Source organism: Loxodonta africana, chromosome 4, assembly GCF_030014295.1.
Source record: "Loxodonta africana isolate mLoxAfr1 chromosome 4, mLoxAfr1.hap2, whole genome shotgun sequence".
Lineage (NCBI taxonomy): Eukaryota > Metazoa > Chordata > Mammalia > Proboscidea > Elephantidae > Loxodonta > Loxodonta africana.
Window position 1 is genome coordinate 90,182,651 of NC_087345.1, and position 21,057 is coordinate 90,203,707.

Below are 21,057 nucleotides of genomic sequence, written 5' to 3' on the forward strand. Positions count from 1 at the left end.
CTAGTCCAGCCTACTCTGATGTGCTAAGTCAGAGTTGGGCCTGAAGCCCGGGTCTCCTGGTCACCACACTCAGTGTTGTCTCCATGGCCTTATTACTGGCAGGGGGATAGCAGGAGCCGAGGGACCAGGGATAGGTGCTGGACCAGTCCTCAAGTGGGGAGGAATCACGCTCCTGGGTGAGGGTCTACATTGGTCATTTCATTTCTGAGTTTGGGGTCTGGTGAGACAGCGTCCAGGATCTTTTTGTTTTAGGGTCTACTTGTTTCCCAGAAAAGGAAGAGTGACACGAAAGCCTAGCTTTTCTCTGAACAATTTTATGAGTCTCAAAAAATCATTTAGTTAACATTTATATAGCGCTTATTAAGCATTCTATATTTCTTTTGTTAAATGGGGCCATGGAGGGTGTCCACCTCATAAGCATTATTGTGAGGACTCAATGAGGCAGGTGTTAAGAGGTGGGAGCCCTGAATTCTAATCTTGAGTGACTCTGCGGGTCCGTGCGGGGCAGGTCAGAAATTCAGGTGAAAGTGCTTGGGGCTGTAACTGTTGTTGATGCTGACATTTCTCTGGTTTGTCCAGCCAAAGAGAAGGGACTACAGTGGCAACCATTCTTTTCCTTTAGCACTGAGGTTTGTACGGGGTCAGTCTTTGAAATTCACCTTGGGGCCTGGGGAGGGGAAGTTCTCAGTGAATAGGAGAGTTGGGCAATGCCATAGGCAAGCCTGCACTGGGCTTTGGCCCTCCCCGCCCCCCCCATTTTACAATGACCTGCTATGGCCCCCACCCTGGGGAAAAACCACCCTGGGTTGCAGCCACCTTGTCACTAATCAAGTATAACCCTGAGCAAATGATTTAATCCGCCTAAGTCTCAGTTTCTTCATCTGTAAAATGGGGATGAGAACACTCACTGATGGTTTCAGATAGTCTACCGCTTTGTCTCTGAAGTCATGCCTACCTCTAGTGACCTGCATAGAGGTTGAGAACCCAGGGTTGCCAGAGAAGCACCTCCCCGTGTAGGAGTGTGCGAGGATGTGCATGTGAGTGAGAGGATGTGCGTGTGAAAGTTCTAGCCCACAGCAGGGCGGTCTTTGAAGTCCCTCCAAAGGAGAGCCATGGCAGACAGGGGGGCTCAGGAGATAGCTGGCCAGCTTGGCTCCCTGTAGGAATCTGGGAGGTGGAAGCATCACTTCCTTCTATCCCCTCACTGCCTGGGCTGACTCAGGCCATCTGGTCCCCATCCCAGTGCTGGGATTAATCAGGGTTGGATGGAAAGATGTGATGAAGAGGCTGCATTTTACTCTTACCAAGCCTGTGTTGAGCACCTACTATATCCCAGCACTGCGTAAGGCCCTGGATGCACCTCAGCCAGGCTCCAGGGTTGGGATTCCTCCACACACACTCACTGGTCATCTATGTACCAGGCCCCAAGCTGGGGCTTTCACCCCTGTGATCTCCGTTAACAGCCCTCAGCTTCCCACACAGCCAGGAAGGACTGGAGGCTGTCCCTAGCCCTGGCCAGTGTGCAGCATGGCCATACTCACAGCGCCCTTGGCAGGACCCTGAGTCAGGCTCTGGCTGTGTCATTCAGGCAGCCATTCGTCTAGCAGCCATTATTTGGATGTGGTCCCTTCTCGAAGGAGCTTACTAGACTGGGGACCAGCGAAGAGGCAAAGGGACAGGCTACAGTTTCAGGGTCACTTTCCTGTATGTATTCTCTGGGGAGAGGGGAGCCACTGAGGCCCTGTGAGCTGGGGAGTGGTACGCTGTGGAGAGAGGATAGAATGGGTTGGAGATGAGGAGTGTAAGGGGAAAAACTAGTTATTTGACAGCAGGGCCTTGTAACAGTGACAAGGGCTACTGCTTAGGGAGAGGGTGGAGTGGGCATTGGGGGCTGAGTGGGCATTGAGGGCCGGAGTAAAGGGGCGTTGAGAAACTTGGAAGCCAGCTTCCTGCTCAGGGATCCTGTGTCCCTATCTCCAGGCCTGCTGACTCTATTTGGTTTGTTTCCTAAATCTCTGAAACCTCTGGGCCCTATCCCTTCATCTAGCTGCATCCTGGGACTACCAAGCCCCTTCTTCTTCAGAGCCAGGGAGGTACCAGGTAGAGAAGCCCCCTGGCACAGGCAGCCCCTGCCAAGACTAAACTCCTAGAAGCTTCTCAGGCAGCAGGAGGTGAGGTGCCCGGGGCCTGCCTATTGGGGGAGCCCGTGAGATCCTAGGGATGGGCTCCTGTGGTGTGTGGGAAGCTGAGGGCTGTTAACGGAGATCACAGGGGTGAAAGCCCTAGCTTGGGACCTGGTACATAGATGACCAGTGAGTGTGTGTGGAGGAATCCCAACCCTGGAGCCCGGCTGAGGTACATCCAGGGCCTTACGCAGTGCTGGGACACAGTAGGTGCTCAACACAGGCTTGGTAAGAGTAAAATGCAGCCTCTTTATCACATCTTTCCATCCATCCCTGATTAATCCCAGCACTGGGCTGGGGACCAGATGGCCTGAGTCAGCCCAGGCAGTGAGGGGAGATAGAAGGAAGTGATACTTCACCTCCCAGGGGTTCCTCTGGGTGGAATTGGTGGAACACTGAAGACAAGTTTGGTGTACTGTCTCTTTGCTCTCAAGAAACTTGCTGATTGATGGAAACAGTGTTTTGATTCTGCCACCCTTGTCCTTGCTGCATTTCAGTTAGAATCTCGAGGTAATCTAAACCTCCACCCTCTTGAGCACTTTACAAAGGAAGGTGCAGTAGTTGGGAGAATTGGGAAGAAAAAGTCAGTGAGTGGCTCATTTGGTCCTTGAATGCTTGAGAGGCTGGGGGTATTTATTCTTCTTTCCAGGCCAGTGGGGAAAGAAAGGTGGTAGGATTCAGATTATGCCTGAGAAGGGGCATCCCCTATTCTCATGGTGCTGTTCCCTCCCTGCCTAGACTGCCTGTCTCTGACTTCTGTTGGGACAGATGGGCGCCCCCTTCCACCCAGCTCCTCAGAGAGGTGGCATGTCCATGTCATTAGTGGTGGGACCCTCGGGGCTCTCACTCATCCAGGAAGGAGCTCCTTTTCCACATGGGCTGTGTCCTATCTGGGATGATGGTTCTTAGATCACCATTTTTACATAGCCCTCTTCAGGCTAGAGTGTTGTGGTGCCACCCATGTTGGAAAAGATGAGGCTTTCTCAGTGGGGTGGGGACAACAGCTGGAGGATGGAGTGGAGCAGCTCAGGAGTTCAGTTTGGGGCTTGTTGAGTTTGCAGCGTTCATGAGACATCCAAGTGGGGGTGACTCAGAAGACCACCAGGCCACTTCTGGCACCCTGCAGAGAGGAGAGGAGCAGCCCTTCAACCTGCCTGGGAGTACTCCCCCAGTAGACAGCCTTTGATGCTGAATGTGTCTACTGATGGGGAGCTCATTACTTCTAGAGAAAACCCACTTAGTCTCAGAGCTAAGTTCTAAGAAGGATGGTAGGGAGAAGAGGGGGCTACCCGTAGGCACACAGTGTGCCACTTGACAGTTATTCAAGTATCTGGAGATACTGGGTCCTCAGCGGTCTTTCTTCTCCAGATTAAATACTCCCTGTTTCTGTAGGGATGGTCTCCAGGCAGCTCCCTGTCCTGTCGCTCATCCCCCTCCTCAGGTAGGCAGGGACCCTAACCAGGGCCATGAGTATAGACTGAAGCCAGACTCCCCAGCCTGGGGGCACGTCTTAGCTTGGTGACTTAGGCAAGTTAACTGTGCCTTAGTTTATTCATCTGCAACATAAGAATAACAGTAGGACCTATTACCTACGGTTATTGTGAAGACTAAATGAACTATGTGTGTAAAGCACTGAGAACAGTGCTGGGCATGTTTGAGGTGTTAGGAATTCCATACTCGGGGCGAATAGACATAGGGATTGCTGTGGTTGTTCAGTCTTAGCACCCTCCCCTCAATTTCTTTTTTCTCTTTGTTCCTTTGGCCCTGAGGGTGTGGGGGGCCACCCCCTTGGGGACAGCCCTGCCCACTCACGCCCAGGTAGACCGGCTGGGCTGCATAGCTGGAGTTACTCAGCTCAGCACCCCTAGGGCTGGGAAGGGGGTAGGAGGGGGCCAAGGCAGCCACTAGGGGAAGCCTGGTAGGCTGCCTGGGCCTGTTTCCTTGCCTACTGTCAGGCCTGGCCCTGCAGGGGCGTGTCTCTCAGTCTACTCTCATGCACAGGAGGGGGGCATATCTGGGGTCAGGAGACACAGGATCACCAAGATGTTAAAGCTTAAGCCTCTCGGAGGTCACATGCCATCCAAACTGACTCATTCAATCTTGGATCTAGGGGAGGATGGTGTTAGCCCAAGTGGAGACTCTAGGCTCTTGAGCTGAGTCTTGTGCTCTGTGACCCCTGAGGAATTTGTATGGAATTGTATTCCAATGTTATTAACTTCCTTTGTAGTCCCATGTATTTTATTTTATGCATTTTAAAGTATTTTGAGAACAGGGCCACAGGTTCACCGGACTGCCTGTGGCCCAAAACTGGTAAAGAGCCCAGATCATATCCTCCATTCCACGCCTAGGCAGGGCTATGTCCTGAGGCAGGAGAAGCCCCAGATGCAGACCCATGGGGAGACAGGCACTTGGAGGGTCTTACCCAGCTCCAGATAGTATTGGCATCTGGCCTGGGCAGTAAGGATAGCCACCTTCGCTGGGTGCCTGCTTGATGCAAGTCAGCTCACTGAGTCTTTCAACAGCCCTGTGAATGGTCATTGTTTTTGCTGTTGGGTGCTGCCAAGTTGATTCCTACTCATAGTGACCCCATGTGACAGAGTAGAACTGTTCCATAGGGTTTCTTGGCTGTAATCTTTATGGAAGCAGATCGTTAACGTCTTTCCCCTGTGGAGTCACTGGGTGGGATTGATCCACTGACATTTTGATTAGCAGCTGAGCCCTGAACCGTTAAACAAAACAAAACAAAACAAACCCAGTCTTAACTGTTAGCATCTCCATTATGCAGGTGAGAGATCAAGAGCCTCAAGATGGTAGCTGACTTTAGCATGGAGGCAGTGTCAACTGCAAATCATCGTACCTCAATGAAAAAGTAAATAATCTTTTTAAAAAAGTAATTACCAAAAAAAGTAATTACTATGGTAAAGAAGTACGGAGCAGCCTTACTCCAGAGGCCCTGCTCTTTCTAGCACCATTGAATCAGGGAAGGTTTTCTGAGGGAGGGAACTTTGGAAGGGAAAAGGCAGGCTGAAAAGGGAGTAGAATGAGATTGCTGGGCTGGAGAATGGCTTGTGCAAAGACTCACATGCAGAGGAGGTCTGAGCAGTAAACGGAACGGGGAGCCCAGTGGGACAGGTGATATTGACTCTAAAGAATGGCTTTAGAGTGGTAGCACAGAGGCGCCTGGATTTGCTCTGGGAGCATCGAAGAAGGAGCCAGCAACAGGCTTACAGTCAAAGGGACACAATAACTGGGAGCCCTTCAGCTGCAGAACTTGGAGCAGGTATTCTAGGCAGAGGGACCAGACTGAGCAAAGCCCTGGAAGTGGGAGCATGTGTGTCTCAAAGAATGGACTGATATGGCTGGAGGAGCTAGAAGGGGCTGGAAGGAGGGACAAACCTACCTTTGGTGCCAGGCTAAGGGGTTCGGCCTCCACTGTGTGTTCACTGAGGAGTGATTCTGTATTGTAGGTGGGAGGACTACCCTGGTGACCATGCAGAGTAAGGATTAGGAGGGTAGAGAGCAGAGGGAGCAAGTTCTAATGTGGAATCTCAGGGGGACGTGAGAGCTGTGGGTGGTTCCAGAGAGAGTTGAGGGGACTCAGGGAGCAGTTAGACAGCGGTAGCTGCCAGAGGCGGAGACACAGGGGCCTCAACATTTCTAGCCTGGGTGAACATGAACAGACGAACTCTGAAGAGAGAAGGGGGAGATGTTTTCTCTGGACTTGTTGAGTCTAATGTCTTGGTGGACCCCTAGGAGGTCCTACTAATTCTTGCCTACAGATTCTAGAATCTCTCAGTAAGATTCCCAGGAATGATGAAAATGTGACTTGGGATGAAGTTGGGCCTGGGCCATTGTGGGCTATCATTAGGCACCTGGATCAGGAGCGTGCAACCTTGCCTGGGCAGTTTCTAAGTGGCAGAAGGGTGTGGGGGATACCAGGGTCCTGGGCTCCTCCCTCTATTGTCAAAGGTGGAACTGATGAGAGATGCCCCAAGTCATAGGTCAGAGGGGCCTGAGGGGTGGGGTGAGGCCAGGAGGCCCTGGGACTCAGACTGCATTTTCTGTGGTGATGAGCTCAGTCCCCACACAGTGTCTGGAGACCCACCAGACCGCTTGGTCAGGGCCAATCAGGGAACTCTCTTCTGCAGGGGCCCTTTCCACTATGGGGCCCAGCAGGCAGCTCAGAAGCTACAGCTTCTCCCCTTGAAGTCCCTTGAGCCCATTGGACCCTTCCGGCCCCAGAGAGCATCCCCACTTCTTAGAGTTGAGTCAGAGCCTACCCTGGTGTCTTGCCCTGGTGTCCTGTGCTAGTGTCCTGCTCCAGCCCCCGGCCTCCCTCCAGCCAGTCTTGAAAGCACTACCACTCCCTCATTGCCCACACAGCAGCATGTGAGGGAGGTGCTGTGCCCCACCCCCCATCTCACGTCAGAGGAAACACAGAGAGGTTGAGATACTTGTCCTGCATTGCAGAGGCTGACTCTGAAGCCAGTGCTCACTCCCTGTACTGTCTGACCCACGGAAGGGAGGCAGGGCCCAGATGGACCCCTGGGCTGGCTAGAGTGGACTCAGAGACCCCTGGTCCTGGGTCAACCTTTCAGGCTGGCCCTCAGACGCCTGCCTAACTTGAGTCACTAATGGGTCCAGGTGTGTTCAGGGCCCTGGGAGCAGCCAGCGAAGGCAAGGAAGGGGGAGAAGAAGGGATGAAGTGTGTCCCCTGTAGAATGGGCTTTCCCAGCGATCCTCCCCTGGCAGCCTGTTGTGGGGACTGAACAAGATAATGGAGATCGAGCCCCCAGCCTGCCTAGAATGAAATGGCCTGTGGGAGGATAACAGCTCCTGGCCTGCCCTTTGGAGCCCTCTGGGAAGCATGGAGATAGTTACCTCTACTTCTCTTTCTGCCCTTTCTTCAGGGCCCTCTCTCCAGGGCCTAGAAGTCACAGTCCACCCCTAAACTGCCCCAATTTAGCTCATGGGTAGTAAGAAGAGAGGTGTAGTTCCCTACCCCTCCTGCTGGGTCCTCTCAAGGTCCCAGGCTTCCTTAGTTGCAGGTTGAGTGGTTCACGTGGACTGCGCTACCCTTGAACAATCTCCAGGCCCCAAAGACTCACTTTACCTGTCTTGGATGAAAACTTCCTTTCACTCAGGCAGCTCATCTCAAGCGGGCATTAGAGACAAAACAAATGAACCTTGCGAAGCCACCTTGAGGTGGAGTCGCTCATAGCCCCGGAGCTTCCCAGAGGTACCGCTCCTTTAAAAAATAACACTTGTTCAACAGAAAGGTTTTCTGTTGCCGACGGGCAGTTAAGCAATTGGTTACTAACAGAATGGTTGGCAGTTCAAACCTACCCAGAGGAACCTCAGAAGAAAGCCCTCGCAATTTGTTTCCCAAAGGTCACAGCCATGAAAATCCTATAGAGTATAGTTCTACTCTGCAACACCTGGGGTCACCATGAGTCGGGATCAACATGATGGCAACTGTTTTTTTTTTCGGTCTTAAATGTTATTGTTAGTTGCCATTGAGTCCATTGAGTCCATTGTGACTCATGGCGACTCTATGTGTTACAGAGTAGAACTGCTCCATAAGGTTATTTTGGCTGTAATGGAAGCAGACCACCAGGCCTTTTCTTCCTCAGTACCACTAGGTGGGTTCGAACTGCCAACGTTGGGTTAGCAGTTGAGCGGAAACTGTTTATACCACCTAGGGGTCTGGTGCAGTAAACAAAATTTAGGTAGGGTGTAGATGAATTTTGTTTTCTCTGTTGCAGGGGGTGCAAGAGAAGGGGGTCCTGAAGTTGGGAATAGGGTAACAACAAGGCTAGTTCTCCCTACTTGGTTTCTGCAAGGAGATGGGTTGGGGATCGAGAGAAAACCTGCTCTGTGTCCCTGGACATTGCCTAGCCTTAGGGCTGAGGTGAGGACCAGGGAAAGAAAGGTCTCAGAGCATCTGCTGGCAGCTATCACACCAGGAGGAAGGTGAAGAGAAAACTTGGAGGGGCATTTGGAGAGAAGGCCGTAGCGGGGAGAGTAGGGCTTCAGACCTGGAAAAGTGATTAGCAGTTCTGATGAGGTTGAAGTCAGGCCTGGCAGCCTCAGGGCAGCAAATGAGAGAAAAAGAGCTGTTATTCACAGAGGGCAGACAAAGATGGCCACCAGGCTGAGGTACCCCTGCTAAAAGCAGCCAGATCACAGGGGTACAGGCAAGTCTCCAAGCCCAGGGGACAAATGCCACTCATGGGGTCTGGGGGTAAAATCGAGCCTACAGGCAAAACGCTGGGAACTTGGTGTGTTCTCTTCCTGTGTCCAGCTTCTGGGTCCCCAGGACTTTTGGTGAGAGTGGGGCAAGCCCTGGAGCCACCCCCAACCTCCTGGGGTAGTAGATAGGCTGTTTGATCAGTGAGTGTGTAAATCGGAATTTTATGGATCGCTTATTCACTGCTGGAGCTGGGGCCCCCAAATTCCTCTGTGCCCCAGAATGCTCAATCTAACCCTGAGCTCCCCTCTGGGAGGGGAGGGGAGGACAGCCCCCCTCAGGCCCCCACCCCTCCTGCTGTGGCTCTTCCCAAGGCCCCAGGCTTTGTCAGTTGCTGGTTGAGCGGTTCAAATGTGCTAATACACTCCCTGGGGGCTGCCAGGCTATGGGACTTACCCTTCCGTGCTGTGATTGGCCAGTGATACCATGGCGGGGGGGGGGGGGGGCGGGTCATGGCAGCAGCTGGGAGGAGGTGTGTGTGTATGTGTGTGTGTGTGTGTGTGTGTGTGTGTGCATGTGCGCGGATGCTAGCATGTGTGCCTATTTTAGGGGAGGGGCGGAGGGTGTCCACCCTGCTCAGACCACTGGACGGAGAGACAAAGGGTCATCATCTAGGCCTGGAACGTGGATTAGGCCCAGAACAAGCCTTGTCCCTACCTGGTCAAGCTAGTTAGGGAGATGTCTTGTCCATTTTACATCCCCTTATTACATCTTGACATGGTAGGGTTTTATTCACTGAATGTTGAATGGTTGGATGGATGAGTGATCACGTGAGTGACTGCATTTTAACTGGGATTGTGTCTGCTGGAAAAGTCCACCACCTACCACCTACAGATTCCTAAATCTCCCCCTAAGATTCCTAAGTATATCCTCTCCCCTCACTGAGATTCCCTTTAGCCCAGGCCTGGTCAGACATCAAGGCCAGACATGAGGGACTGGCCAGGCCTCAGGGGACACAGCTGTGACCCCTGGGCTCTGTCGCCACTTGAGAGTGCTTTCACTGTGGTCATGTTTCTTCCTCCCTGCCGTCCCCCATCTGTCCTTGAGATTTGAAGAGGATGAGGATGGTAGGAAGGGGGGAGGGGTGTTGAGCAGCTGATAGGGGAGGGAAGCACAGCCCCAAGAGCCAGATAACAAACTGCCCTGTCCTACCTTCTTCTCCTCCTTTTCAGTCTGCCTCTTCTGTCCTGCCCTGAGTTTGAGTTCAGCAGGCCGGACGGGCTGGGCTGGTAGGGAGGCAACTGGCCCAGCTGCCCTGCCTTCCGTCCCTGGGGAAGCTGCAGTCCAGCCTAGACATAAAGCTGGCTCTAAATCCCAAGGAGATCTACCTAGAGGGCCTAAGAAATGAGAAAACAAGAAAACCAGTTGCCATCAAGTTGATTCCAATTCATAGTGACCCCATGTGTGTCATAGTAGAACTCTGCTCCACAGAGCTTTCAGTGGCTGAGTTTTCGGAAGTAGATTGCCAGGTTTTTCTTCCAAAGCTCCTCTGGGTGGACTTGAACCTCCAACCTTTTGGTTAGAATCCCAGCGCAAACCATTTGCACCACCCAGGGACTCCAGACTCCATTTAAGTTCAAGATAAAGCTGTGGAGGCTCCAGGTGCAGTAGATTAGACATCAGGACGCACTCTGGCTGCAGAACCGAGCCCTAGTGGGGATTAGAGTGGCGATGTTCAGTAGCGCTTTCTGCGATGATGGAAATGTTCTGTATCTGTGCTGTCCAATATAGCAGCCACAACACCACATGACTGTTGGGCACGTGTAATGAGGCTAGTGCTCTTTAGGAACTGAATTTTTAATTAACTTAAATTTAAACGGCCACATATGGCTAGTGGCTACTCTATTGGACAGCGCAGGATTAGAGTTTGTGTTCAGGGTTGAAAACAGGCTCTTGGGTGCAAATCCTAGCTTTGCCACTTCCCAGCTGTGTGACCTTGGGCAGGGCTCTTCCTGCCACGCTGTATTCCCTCCCCCATTTGTCAGCAGAAAATCGTATCACCCGAAAAACGTCATCTGCAGTTAGGGAAGAATCTGTTCCTTTGGATGGCTGAGCTGCCTGGAGAGGTTCTGGGCCATGAAAGAGACAACACCCAGGGACAGACCAACAGCCCAGGGTGGGAAAGGAATTCTGTGTGGAGCTCTAGACTTTGAGGCATCTTAGGAACTTCCTGGGGAGTGTCAGTCCAAGAAGTCTTCCTAGAAGAGGGGGGTGTGGGGCAAGGTTGGGGCGGAGCTGAGTGGTGAGCCAGGGGATGGGTGGGAAGCTGTGCCTGAGAGCCTCACCCTGGAGGCCTGCTTATTTGGAGCTTGACATTAGAGCCTTGTGTTGGGCTCCCAGACACCTTGGCCAAGGCTGGGGTTGGGAGAAGACAGAATGGGCTGAGTCCCAGATTCCCTCTTAGCCACTTATATGACCGTGGGCGAGTCACTTCCCCTCTCTGAGCCTCCATTGCCTCTTCTGTAAAATGGGAAAGAAAAATGCCTATCTGCCAGGGAGGTTGTGAGGATGAAACTGAATGATGGCTAGGAAGTTCTTTGTAAACACTAGAAGGCTGGGAGAAAGGAAAGCTTTATTCCTCAAGGGTGTTGGGCCCCTGGTCTGGCCTCTCAAGGCGACAACAGATGGTCACAGCTTGGCTGTGGCCCTGACCGCAGACACAGGCAGGGATTTCTGCACTCTGCCCTCCCCCCAGTGTGTGCGTGCGTACACACACACACAGACACAGACACATACACACACACACACACAGCCCAGATGGGGGCCCGCTTGGCCAGCCTCCCCTTGGCTGACCTCCTGCTGTTTGGCATTTGACATATGAGAGGCCAGGGCCTGAGCACATCCCCCCACCACACACCCAACCCCAGAGAGGAGCCAGACTGGCGGGGAGGCCTCACTACCTCGAGAAAGCAGGGTCCCAAGGGCCCTGATCTCTTTACCATGTGTCCTGTGGCCTTTGATGGGAATTCCATCGCCCCTTTTGCTCTCTCCCGCAGAGGCCTGACTAGGGGAGGACAGAAGGAGGGAGGTTAAAGAAAAGGAGGCTAGGTGGGGTCCCTGGGGCTAAGATGGGTGTCCCTCAGCTTCAGCCAGATCAGGGCCAGGTAGTTTCTTCTGGTGTTCACAGTCACAAGCACCACTTCCGGATACCCTTCCCCTATTCATTCCCGAGGTAATTCCTTGGCTTTACCTCAAATTTATTTACCCTGGATTTTTCCATTGTTTGAACAAAGGAACAGTTTCAAGTGTCTTTGCTCACCCATCCATCCATTTTATTAAGTGCTTTTTTGCCAGGCACTGTCCACGTAGTGGTTAAGAGCTACATCTGCTAACCAAAAGGTCGGCAGTTCGAATCCACCAGGCGCTCCTTGGAAACTCCATGGGGCAGTTCTACTCTGTTCTACAGGGTCGCTATGAGTCTGAATCCACTCGATGGCCAGGGGTTTGGTTTTTTTTTTTTTGTCCTAGGTGTTTGGGATGTAACAGGGAACAAAAACTAAGCCCCTGCTCTCATGGAACTTAAATTCTAGTTGGCACACAATCAGCCAACAAGTAGGTCAGATTATGATGAGTGCTATAGAGAACATCTGGTGAATGGGACAGGGTCTGACAAAGGTGGGAGCCATGCGAAGATTTGGGGAAAGAGCTCCAAGCACAGAGCACAGTAAGGGCAAGACCCCGCCCCCGCCCCACCCCCTCCCCCCAGATGGGAGTGTGCTTGGTGTGGGAGGAGCAACAAGGAGGCCGGTGTGACTTGGGGAGAAGCAAGGAGGGAGAGCTGGTAGGTGATGAGGCAGAGAGGTGATAGGAAGCAGATCTTGTAGGATCTGGTAGGCCACTGCAAGGACTTTGGCTTTTATTTGTGTGAGCTGGGAGTCACTGGAAGCTTCTGGGTAGAATGACATGATCAAGGGTCATTCGGGCTTTCCTGTTGGTTTTAGATGGGGACCACGAGGGGAGGGTAGAAACTGGGAAGCCAGACTGGAGGCTACTAGGCTACTGCCGTCACCCAGGTGAGAGATGTCACTGGAGGTGGTGAAAAGTGGTTGCATTTTGAATATATTTTGAAGCTAGGACCAGTCTGATTTGCTGGCCTGAGTATGAAAGAGAGAAGTTAAAGATGACTCCACGATTTCTGATCTGAGGAACTAGAAAGGATGAAGCTGTTGTGTCCTGAGCCAAGGAGGAATGAAGGAAGGGTAGGCTGGAAGTGGGATGGAGAAATCAGAAGTTCGATTTGGGGACATGTTAATTATGCCTATTAAATATTTGAGTGGCGATGTCAGGAAGTGGGGAAATCCAGGCTGAAGAAACACGTTTCAGGGTCCTCAATAGACAGATAGCATCTGAGTGTTTAACCACCAGGGCTCCTAACCTAAGGGTTGGTGTTTCGAACTCACCCAGTGGCTCCTTGGGAGAAAGACCTGACGATCTGCTTCTGTAAAGATTATAGCCAAGAAAACCCTATGGGGCAGTTTTACTCTGTTACATGGGTCATTATGAGTTGGAATCAACATGATGGCACCCAACAACAATGTACAGATGGTCAAAGCTATGAGACTGGATGACCTCATCCAAGGACTTAATGTGTGGAGGGAAGAGAAGGGCTCTAAGACTGATTCCTGGGCCATCCAAGACTGAGAAGGGCAGCAAGAGAGGCTGAGAAGTAGGCGGGGAGCCAGTGGAGGAGGGATCCCGGAAGCCACCTGAGGAGGATGTTTCCAGAAGCAGAGTGATCAGCTGAGTCAAGTAGTTTAAGGCAACTAATTTTTTTTTTTGTTGTTGTTGCAAAAAGCAAGCTGAGAGAAATAGGATGTAGCTGGAGGAGGATCAAGGGAATTTTTTGGCTTCTTTTTTTTTCTTTTCAAAAGATGGGAGAAATAACAGCATGTTTGTGGGCTGATGAGAATGCTGCAGTAGAGAGGAGGAAATTAATCATGGAGGAGAGGGGAGAAGTGATTGAACAGTGTCCTTGAGTGTGGTAAGTGGATGGGACTGGTGCACAAGAGGAAGAGTGCAGACAGCTCGCCCTTGGTTCTTGCTGCCAGGACTTCCTCAGTGTTCCCAAGAAGGCGAGTGGCCCATGAGAGCGGAGGGAGGGTGCGTGGAGGAAGCAGGACTTGGCATGAGCCTTGGAGGATAGGAAAGTGAGTTGACAGATGAAAGGCATTCCAGGTGGGTGGAACTGCATGACCAAAGGCCAGCAGGGCTGAATGAGCAGGGCTGATTCTTCTAGATTCTTTTTTTATTTTGTGGGGGGGAGGCAGGGTGGGAGGAGGAAGGTTTTTTAGGCACTGTGCATGGGGAGGAAAGCTGGTTTACATTGCATCCGAGGGCCAGTTTTTCTTCCCCTCGAGGGATCAGAGAGGCTTGTGATGTTCACAGGCAGTAAATAGAGAGGACAAGCAACTTGCCCCAAGACACACAGAGAATCACCCCAGCATGATCACCATACTTGCCCTGCTGACAGTTTCACTCCTCAGAGCTCATGGTTGCAGCCTCTATCCTCATCTTCCCATCTCCATTGTCTTACCCCCTCTCCAGCACCAAGTTCTCTGCCATTTCTACAGCCAAGGAGTGAGTTTAGGGACAGGGAGGAAGAACATTTAGATCTCATGGGCAGGTCCCTGCCCCCCTCAGTATGCATCTGGGCCTTACCACAGCCTGTGGAGGTGGGAAAATGCCAGCCCACAGGGAGGAGGCCTCCTTTCCAGTCCCAACTCTGCCTCCAGAGAGCTGTGTGGCCTTGGTCAGGCTACATAACCTCTTTGGGACTCAGTTTTATCATCTGTAAATAATACCAGGTTTGGTGGGGGTGTTGTGGGTATTAAGGAGATAGCACACATGAAGGTGCCCAGCACTTCCTTCCTGCTCAGCTCTGGTCCTTCTTTTCTCACTGAGCCTCCGAGCTGGGACCTCAGTGAAATCAGGCCACAAGTTCATCCACATACCCCAATCCTTTCCATCTCTGGAGACCCATTTTAAGTGCTGACCTGATTCTTTTTCTTTTTTATGGCGTTGACCATTTTTACCTTATCTTCTCTACTAGATGATAAGTCTGTGAGGATGGGTCGTAGTTTGATCCATTCTTGCATCTCTAACAGCTGACACAGTGGCACATTGAAGGTATCATTACACTGTTTGCTGGATGGATGGAGGAGTGGATGGAAACAAGGCAGTGTATCTGCAGGAAATGGGCTGCAGCCCTTGCTGTGTTTTGCAGCCGCCTCTCTGGAAGCCTCAGGTTCATCCCCTAAGCATTTACTGAGCTCTCCCCACAGTAGGGGTAGTGGTGGGCCAGTGGTAGAATTCTTACCTTCCGTGATTCCTTGTCAATGGAGGCTTGTGTGTTGCCGTGATGCTGAATAGGTTTCAGCAGAGCTTCCAGGCTAAAACCTAGGAGAAAAGGCCTGCCAATCGACTTCCAAAAATCAGCCAGTAAAAGCCCTGTGGATTACAACAGTCCAATCTGCAACCGATGACAGGCGTGGCACAGGGCCAGGCAGCGTTTGGTTCCATTGTGTCTGGGGTCACCGAGAGTCTGATGGCAGCTAACAACAACTCATGCTAGGTCCTATGCCAGGCACCAGAAAGCCTCCCAGGCAGGGTTTTGGGGCCCAGCTGTTCTGGGAGCTGTTCTCTGGCCTAGGACTGGTGGGAGAGTTTCCTATGTGGTAGGTGCAATGCCTGTGGCAGGTGACCAGTCCTCTGGGGTCCTTTTGTCATCCTTCCCTCTCCTCTTGAAGTAACTGGGGATTGGCATGAGGGGGTAGGGCCTGCGGGAGGGGGTAGAGTCCTGTTCGAGCTCTGCCAGGCATCCAGAGACCCCCGGGGCACCAGTTGTAAGCAGTAGACAAAAAGCCAGGGACAAAAGGCCTGTGGGAGCCTTGGTGAATAGATTAATGAGATTTCCATACGGAGGCCCAACAATGGGATTCTCCTCTTTGTCCCAGGCAGAGATAAAGGAGCTGGGAGGAGGCTTGCCCAGGAGCGCAGCATCAGCTCCTTCTCCACACAGGCATGGAGCCGCTATACAGCTGCCCCTCCTTCCCTACCCTACCCCCAAGCTGTGTTTGGTCCAGCCTCCCCCCTCCTCCTCCTCCTCGGGCAATAGAATCTAGAATCAGTATTTCTGAAGGGCCTTGGAGGTGTCACAGGGGACCATTGGGGAGCTGAGGTGGGTGGTGCTTACCTTGTGTGGCTAGGGCCCCTTTCTACCCACCCCACCCTGTGTAAAATTTATTTTAAAGGGCTCTTAGTGAAAAAGAGAAAAATGGGAAGTCCACCCATCAAAACCAATTATCTCAATTGACAAATGAAGACAGTGAAGCTTAGAGAGGTTGGGTGTCTTGCTCGTGGTCACAAGGTGAGTCTGGATACCCAGCTCAGGGTGTTTGCTGCCCGGGGGTTCAGGTTAGGGGTGGTGTGGCATGGTCTGTGGCACCCAGAGGACATGTGGGCAGTAGGACCATGGATGAAACCGACACCTGAGTGTTTCAGCCAGTTGTGACACCAGAAACATTTCTTCTCTGATCCACCCTTGAAGACTTCCTAACAATGAGGGGAGGAGGGTTTTTTTTTTTTTTTTTTTAATTTTTATTGTGCTTTAAGTGAAAGTTTACAAATCAAGTCAGTCTCTCATACAAAAATTTATATACACCTTGCTATATACGCCTAATTGCTCAGGGAAGGAATTTTCAGGAGGTATTTACCCTTCCATCCAGGAGTTCTTTCTGTAACGATTTATTGGTCACCTATGCCTTTGAAGGACTGCGCTCTGTGGGGCAGGGTCAAGTGGGGGTCCAGCTTCCTTATGTGTACAGTGGCCCTTGAACTTCAAGGGTCTGCAGAGAAAGCTGCTTCAGGAGCAAGACCTTGCTCCTCAAACCGGCTGGTTACAGAAAGATAGTGTTTTCTCCAGAGTCCAGCCACCACCAGGGAAAGTCAAAAACCCAAATAAGGAACTGTCTACTTGGCCTAGAGGTGTATATGGTTATCATATGTCCAGTTTACAGGGAAAGGGACAGCTCCATCTGGGCTGTTTTACAGGTGAGAGGATACAAATTCTCCTGCCTGGGAGAAGCGGGCCGATAGGGATACCCCCAGGGGTAGGTACTTCCAGTTGCAAGTTTGAAGGATAAACATACAGCACTTGGGGCACAGCCACATTCCCAGGCAAATATGGAATTATGCTTCCATAAAGCCAATAAAACCCATTAGCATTAAGTCGATTCCTACTTAGAGCGACCCTACGTGATGGAGTAGAACTGCCCCATAAGGTTTCCAAGAAGCAGCTGGTGGATGTGAACTGCTGACCTTTTGGTTACCAGCAGAGTTCTTAACCACGTGTCTCAGGGCTTCATGCTTCCATAGGTCCACGGGAATAAGTGTTGGTGTACATGGCCTCGGGTTCTTCTCTCGTTACTAAGAACAAAGGGCTGGAGCAGGGAGGCAGTGCTGTAGAATGGTTAAGGACATGGGTACGGTAATCAGACTGCTCGGGCTTAAGTCCTGGATCCATTATGTAACAACAGCTGTGCAACCTTGGGAGTGTATTAACCTCCCTATATCTCTGTGTGGAGCCCTGGTGGCACAGTAGTTCAGAGCTCAGTTACTAACCAAAAGCTGGACAGTTCGAATCCACCAGTCACTCCTTGGAAACCCTATGAGTCAGAATCCACCGGACAGCAATGGGTTATACCTCAGTCTCCTCATCTGTAAAATAGGGATGATGATAATTGATCTCATCAGGCTGGTTCTGCCACCAGTGCTTGGTTGGGGTGTTGGGGAAATAGCATGGTCTGTCATATTGGAGGAAGGAACCTCCCTCATAGACCATTCACCAAGTGCTCCTAGCCCCAAGGGGAAGTGACTTGTTCAAGGTCACTCAGCAAGGCTGGGGCTCTTAATTGTAACATTTATCCTACTTTGTGCCCCACACTTGGACTGGATACTTTACATACATGATCTCTTTTAATCTTCACAGCCAGTCTGCATGACCCTTTAACAGATGGAGAAATTAAGGTTCAGTGAGGTCAGACAATCTGCCCAGGGTCACACAGCAAGTGTGAGTCTGGATTCAAACCCAGGTCTCCTGGACTTTAAAGCCATACTTGTCCTCAAGTTCCTGGGGCCTTTCCTCACCTCCAGCCCAGCTCATGTAGGGGACTGGAGTGCCGGAAGGGAGGCATGGGGAGAAGGCCTGGCTGGGATCCCTCTCCTGGGAACCCGTGCAGAAGGCTGAGTGGCAGGAGCATGTGGGCTGGTCCACAGGGAGGCCTTGTAACTCCATGTCTTTGTGCTAGAGCAAGGGGGCTGTAAGGCAGAATGTGCAACGCTGTTGTAACTCCATTCCTATGAGTGCGGGAGGGGTGGGGCGGGCCTGGGTCTGTCAGGAAGCACCCAACTGAAACTGCCCCTCAAGCATGTGTGTGTGTGGAGGGCACCTGTGCACGTATGCCTCAGCTGTGCATTTGCCTGTGGTACGTGTATGCATGGGGTGTACTTGGGTTTACATGAACCAGCATTCTCAGCCTGAGTAAGGTGACCTCACTTCCTTCTCCCCCTGGTCCTTGGGCAGTTAGCTGAGTAATGACTAGACCTTTGTTCCTTCCCTTGGAAGGGGTTAGAGTGAGTCTTGAGATTCACTGCTAGGAGTTAAGTTAGCGGAAATCGCTGACCTAGTCCTTCACTTCCCCGGTTAGACCACTGGAGGACCTCCAGCAGACGCCATATCGCCACATGTGGACAATGATGCTTTTAAAGCAGCAAGGAGAAGGGGAAGAGCGCTGGGAGGGTAGTTAGTGGGGGACCCAGGGTTAAGGGAGGTCTTTTTGAAGATGGGAGGGATGTGGAGCTCTGCTGGCATAGCAGTTAAGAGCTTGGCTGCTAACCAATAGGTTGGTAGTTCGAATTCACCAGCTACTCCTTGGAAACCCTGTGGGGCAGTTCTACTCTGTCCTATAGGGTCACTTTAAGTCAGAATTGACTCAATGGCAATGCCTTTTTTTTTTTTTTTTGAGGAGGGAGGCAGAACATGGTGAAAAGGAGGGGTAATTAGCTAATGAGACAAGGGCTGAGGTGAGGGGACTCTCAGGTCTCCTAGCCTGGAAGATGGCTGTAGATGTAGATGATGATGAAAACTGAGGGCAGGAAGTGAGCAAGATTTGCTCAATGACCTCTTTATTTTTTTTCTGGCTGAATTGGGAAGAAAACTGCCTGGAGTAGAAGGGCCAGTATCTGAGGGGAGTGGGATAGAGAGAACAGCCTGAAGAGGGGCTGAGTCCTGGAGCTGAAGAAGTATAGTGGGTATGGAGCCGGGCGGACAGAGGTTGTGACTGGAGGGCGGGTTCCTGAAGGCCCCCATTTCTGAGGTGGAGGGGTGCCTGATGATGACCAGGGCCTGACCAGACCAGGGTGGGGGACCTGAGTGAAGATTACAGGAGGCCAGGGCAAGAGCTGAATGACAGGGGCCTGGGCCCTGAACCCTTGGTGAATGAGGCGGGGGGCACCATGTACCAGGTTGGGATGCTGGGGCAAGGAGGAGCAAGGTCTGGCAGGAAATGAGGGTGGACAAGTCCGGATTCTTTACTGTGTCTTCTTCTCCAGCAAGACCAGTTTACTATGCTCAGGGTCAGTGCTGTCGCTAACGTCGCCTCTTCTCTCCCCCTTAATTAAGGAACCACAGCACAGATAACGATCAAAACAGAAAAACTGCTTTGGGGTCCAAGAAGTAACAGCACTTGCCTTTGTGTGACTTTGATGTTATCTCATATGACCCCACAGCCAAGCTGAGGACCATTTATGATTCCTGATATCCCAGGAAATTAACCCCTTTGGCACCAGGATGCCTGTTCTTTGGGAATCCTTCTCATCAGGTGCTAGAAAGCAGCACACCTGACCCCAACGGACCGCACAGCTCTGCTAGTCTCCACTCTTCCCTCTGCCATTGCTGGCCAGTATCACCTCTCAGATGGAGGTGAGCAACCCCAAGCAGACTCGCCTACCTTCCTTTTTAAACATAGGCCTTCCCTAGGGCAGTGGGGCTTTTTTTCCTACAAAAAATGACCTCTCCCACTGACCTCAGGCCACAGCCACAGGAGGCAGTGGCCATCAGCAGAGGTGGTGGGTGCCGTCAACAAACTGTTGACTGTAAGGCCAGCTGTGAAGCACTTGAGAAGTGCCTTGATTATCTTCAGCCTCATCTTCTCCCACTCCCCCACATGCACGATTCCGGTGACCCAGTATTTCCTGCTGCTCTCTTTGGGCCTGCAGTGTTTGGTTATAAGCCCTACTTCTAGGGGCACTATTCACAACATAGAAAACCAAATGCCTTGGAGTCATAGACACTTTAGATTTGTATCTTTATTGACATGTTCCAGGAGGTGACTGTAAAATGCCTTGAGGGAGGGGGTGGGCATATGAGCTAGCACAGCCCTGGCTTTCTGTGGTCTGGGGTGCCCTACTGTCTGTAGCCTATCTGATCAATTTGGTGCCTCACCCTTCAAGGTCCAGTAGACACCACCTCCTTAGTGAGGCCTTCTCAGTGCATCTCTATTTTCCCACCGTTCACACAGGATACTGTCTACCTGTCCCCGCCACCTGGCTGAACCCCTATTCACCTTTCAACCTGGCCCCACACCTAGCACCAAAACCAAACCAAACCCGTTGCCATTGAGTTGATTTTGACTCATAGTGACCCTGCAGGACAGAGTAGAACTACCCCACGGAGTTTCCAAGGCTGTGAATCTTTATGGAAGCAGACTGCCACATTTTTCTCCCATGGAACAGCTGGTGGGTTCAAACCACTGAACTTTTGGGTTGGTAGCTGAATACGTAACCACTGCACCACCAGGACTCCTTACACCTAACACAGCACTTAGTATTCGTTTGATAAAAATTTGCTGAAGAATACCGAACCTGTGAGGTTAAGTGACTTGTCTTATCAAAATCTTGTGTCTGAGAAGTATTGGCACAAACGGTCTCTAGGTATGCCATGGGCCCATTCAGTCTTCAAGATTTTATCCAAGGATCAGGTCAACCCGGTGGAGCCATGTGCCAAGATAATGCTGTTTCTCAGGCCCTGCATCCCATTTGGAGCCCTGGTGGCACAGTGGTTAAGAGCTCAGCTGCTAACCAAAAGGGCGGCAGTCGGAATCCACCAGCCGCTCCTTGGAAATCCAATGGGGCAGTTCTACTCTGTCCTATAGGGTAGCTATGAGTCGGAATTGACTGAACGGCAATAGGTTTGGTTTGGTTTCAAATCCCTTTTACCAGAGTGTGTTTTGGCTCATGTCTTGACTGGTGCTAAGGGACAGTGTAAGAAATAGCTGTGGAACATTTCTGCTGTGTTTACTACAGTGATGTTCAGGGTATTGTTTATTATATCTCAGCGGTCAAAAAAATTCTATGATATCTATGTCAGGAAAACATTTGATTCTTTTGAGTAATGGTGGCGTTTCTTACTTTGCAAAGCAAATCTCCTTCTTTATTTGGCTACTTGGAAGCTCAGAGACAAATCTGTGACCCATTTTCTATGAGGTGCATTGCTGTGTACTGTCTTCTCTGGAACATGATTTGTCTAATAATCTTTTTGTATTGAGTGAATTAAAAAAAAATATTTTA